The sequence below is a fragment of the Echinococcus granulosus genome, assembly GCF_000524195.1.
Source record: "Echinococcus granulosus chromosome Unknown EG_S00152, whole genome shotgun sequence".
Classification (NCBI taxonomy): Eukaryota; Metazoa; Platyhelminthes; class Cestoda; order Cyclophyllidea; family Taeniidae; genus Echinococcus; species Echinococcus granulosus.
This window is the reverse complement of record NW_020170532.1, coordinates 80,879-85,206: the sequence shown is the minus strand read 5'-3', so window position 1 is coordinate 85,206 and position 4,328 is coordinate 80,879. Positions and strand designations below refer to the sequence as shown.

Below are 4,328 nucleotides of genomic sequence, written 5' to 3'. Positions count from 1 at the left end.
CTTGAAACGAGTAGGCTTATTGGGTAGGCGCAGTCTGTCTGGGCAGTATTATGGACGGTGTGCAGTGGTCAGGGTTACGCTTGTTCGACGCACACTTCTGCCTTGGAGGTGAGTGACGCCGGTTCCATTGCAATTCTTTTGTTCTATGACTGCCTCTCAACTCAAAGGTGTATTCAAGTAAGTTTAAGAAAAGTGGGCAAATATGTAATTTGTTCAGATGGGTTTTGTGCATTATGGCAATCTCCTAGTAATTAATACTATTATGGGACGGTGATCACAAAGTAGATGTGCTGACGTCATTTAACTTTTGGCACAGGTTCTTCCCTCCTTAATTTCGCTGACAGTATATATGGTACAGTAAATAAGAGCTCTATGCGATCTTCGTAGAGGCTGAATGTTGGGCAAGTGAAACACTTGAATCCCTAAGGCGCCAAATTTTTACGTAGGCAGTCACCGGGGATGGTACATGACCATGACTTTAATTGTGAGTTAATTCTATGGCACCGTCAATCTGCAGTACGCAGTTTCGCTACAAGTAGGGTGGTTCTCTCCTTGAACATTGTTGGGATTTCTTGGTCTCAATCACCGCAACAGTCCCCAGGGCTGATTGTGTGAACCTGTAGTAGACGCCAAAGAGATGGCCAACTTAGATTGAACAGTCACAGTAGGCATTCAAACGCTCATCAAGCTCTTCCTATTCTTATTTGAGCCCATCTCATAGACTCATATTATAGTTGCTCTTCGTGGCATCCTGGCCAGTGCTCCTACATCCAATTTGAAAGGCTCCTGAATGTTTAATGGTAAACTGACAAAATAGCAATATAGCACGGCATTATTGTGCCGAGGATAAGTACCAATTGACATCTACTCCGATTTTATGAACTCCCTCTCCTGACTAATCAGGTTTTCACTACTTTAGGATGTCTACTCTTGGTCTGAATGGTTGTAAAGAGAGGAACACTACCGGATGGTCGCTACTGCTACAGAAGATTTGTTCCTCAACTCTGTCCATATTCTGGGTATTTGGGATGTAGTTAGGCGATGGCGTTCAATTAAATAGGGCACTTGCCTACAAAACCCATTTTATCCTTCTGTGCTCCCACCATTTGCCACTCTTTCGAGTGTGAACACTCTGATATTAGCACGCCAACCCTAGCACCGATGCCCAACTAAATACGATACCAAGTATAAGGCAAAAGAATATGTAAAAAATCCCCCAAATCAAACAGTCTTTCAGAATTGCGCTTGTTTTACAACTTTATTAATTAGGGAAGTCTTGACAGCCGAGGATATCCACCTCACCTACAGTGTTAAGAACCTGCCATGCGAACAGTCGTGGGAATCGCTTACTGTCCCATTAACAAGCACTTTTACGACGACAGTGGATTCAACCTCCAAAAGGCCGAGCTTATATTGCGCCTAAACCTCAGCGAGTAAGATTTGTCTAGCCACGACGACACACTCTACACTTAAAGAAGTTATGTCGGAAGGAGCCTATTATTATTATAGGGTCTTACAAACATTACGTCACCACTTGGGTAGCTGAGGAAGGACCTGCAAGTTGGGCAGAGGAAGGGAGGAGGTAGTGTCGCATCCACCATGTCCCTCTCTTCCCACGCGGAGGAGGTGGGATAGAAAATAAGAAAAGAAATGCTAGCCAGGAAGGAGAGGTTAGGGGAAGGTGGCTCTGGAGTCAAATTTTTCTTATTAATTTGTAATTCACAAATTATGTGTCTTGATAAAGAAGGAGACACAAAGGACACTTTGATAAATGTCCTGCTGTCTCTTCTTCGCTCGCAATTCATTTTCACTCCCCACTTAAACAAAGTGTCTTGCCAATTCCCATCAACTGCCAAATTAAGCGATTTCTCCTTTTGATGAAAAGGGTGACAAGTTGAAATAATTTCTAAGGGCTGATAATTGGCTTAGGGTGCTCTACATTTAGAAGGCCACCCGATCACTGACCATAATAAGTCCCACTCCATCTGCAACAAACCACCGAATGGTTGAGATAGCCGTATTTCGGACATACACACCCCAAAGTTGTAATGTCTTACGTAATCTAGCATTCAAAATCAAATAACTTGGCTACATACATGCAAGGTTCTACCTCATTCGCTTCAAAATATATTTGCCCCTGAGAAATATCGCCCACTTTATCCAGACATCGCTTAAACAATTACATCCCACCTCCCTTTTAACATATGCTCAAACCATTTGACTCCATTACGTTGACAAGCAAGTAGACAGACGTCAACTTCGTTTCTTTTTCACAAGTAGACACTTGACATTTTCAGTGGATAAAGAATTGCCGCATTTCGTGGGCATCGTCTTTGGGAACCAATTCAGGTAAGAATGATCATGCATCGAACAGCGACTCGCACTGTTGCCAAACCACTACAGGCGATGTAGCATCCACAGAAGTCTTGGGTACTGAGGGAAGACAAAACCAATACAGAATCCGTAAGGCGCAAGCGGATTTGGCTGGATGCGTTTGTGAATTACAATTTCAAACTCACTATTGATTGGGAAATTTCTAACTGAACCGACGGTAGAGACATTGCCCAGAATATATCCACTCACTACCCTCCCTCTTTATTCAGAACTCGGGTGCACTGATCTCCAGTGATTTTTGTCCTTTCTTCTAAACTATCAGGGTACCTCTCGCCTTCTTTTCTCCCTCGTTCCACTCGCCAGAGGTTTCCGAGTGAGGCAGAGGAATATGGTAGGTGCAAATAAAGTTAGGCCCAGAATAAAGAGTCGGAGTGGCAGTTTTAGTGGAGGGGTTAGAGAAGGAGGACGATGACGAGAGCGTTGAGGAGAAGAAGGGAGAAGGCGAATAGGTGAATGAAAAACATTCACTTTTGGCTGTCAGAAATTCTTAGAGCATTGGGAGAATTGAAGTTGTGCTCCTCGGGCGCATCATGTTGAATGCTCTTGCAATTTACCCACTTGGAAGTGGTTTCTCAAGTCCTCGGTCTCCACTGCCCACGACATTTAGAGAAGAGTACAAGTTGTCGCTTTGATTCCACGTCCACATGTACTGTACCAGATAAAAGTGAGTGGTAGCTGTAGTGGACAGACGACTCTTGCAGTTGCCTAAGTAACACAGGAGGATCAGCATCTACAGAAAAGCCCTGGAGGAGGAACACTGGATTTGGTAAACTGTGAGAGAGATCAGTGAGATTCGTGTGAATTTTATGCTGTTAAGGGGTCCAACATGAGGGAGACTGGGCTACACCCGAAGAGGGAATCACTGATCTCACCTTTCCTCATGGACTCATGCTGCCCTACTGCACAAATCATGTGTCTCATTGGGTTTTCCAAATCTGGTCGTGCAAAATGACCACTTTGTACGATGGAACGCAGTCTGCCGATCAGAGTGCTGGAGACCAAATAAATCTTTAGAAGGGAGTCAAACTCAGCAATCAAATACGCTTCAGCGCAGTTCACCTGAGATGTAAGCGGACCATTACCGACTGCTGTTCATTGTAAATGTTTTGTACCTGTTGACGGGGCCCTTTTACGCTTCACTGCACAGGATTAACTAGAAGGACAAAATGGATTTTGATGAAGCTTAGTGCACTTATTTCTAGTCAAAAGATATTCTAAGAATTTATTTCAAAGACAAAACGAAAATGACGAAATCGAAGTGACTTATTTTGCTGAGAGCTAATTCGTTCATTGATGAGTCCTTTCGTTCCATTTTCAAGGCATTAGAACAGTATCACATCACTTTTTGACCAGGTCTAATATCCACCGTCGCCACTATATGTTATTGTTAGGAGAGATCACATTTTGATGCTGCCTTGCTCAAAAGCTGTCCCAGTTGTTTTCATGTTAATTGTTTACTTGCGAGACCAAGTAAAATATAACACATGGCACGATAGAATCTTCCTTAGCCAAGGGTATCCTGATCCAATCGCTTTTTCTGTAGATACAGCCACTTATTTTAATGAAAGGCAAAATCAATCAGTCACCAACCTTGTGTTGCGATAATTTAGTCTGGATGGATTGAGTGAGATAAAAGTACGAGAGGTGGGCATAAGAGAGATAGAGGTAGGTAAATAGAGCACGGAGGCACTTCCGGAAAAAATAGTCAAACCTCCAGCTAACCAGGGAGATATGTATTTGTTTGCTCGATGGTATTGCTAGCTTTAGATGCAAAATGCTTTTACTAGCACCAAAAACCACACGCATGGGACCTGTCTACCTACTGATTTCAGTAGTACAGTCATGCACAAGCAACTAATGGTTTACGAATTCATTTCACTACTTTAAATGGGGAATTCTTTTGTCAAAAGCAGTTAAAAGACAGAGTCCTCTAG

General features: G+C 43.0%; 1 protein-coding gene across 1 annotated transcript in view; it reads left to right on the top strand.

Annotated features, from left to right (window-relative positions):
* Nucleotides 1-4,328, top strand: part of EGR_09540 (hypothetical protein) — a gene marked incomplete at both ends in the record, with an annotated part of 9,892 nt that overhangs the window by 1,053 nt on the left and 4,511 nt on the right. The gene's annotated exons all lie outside the window — the stretch shown is intronic.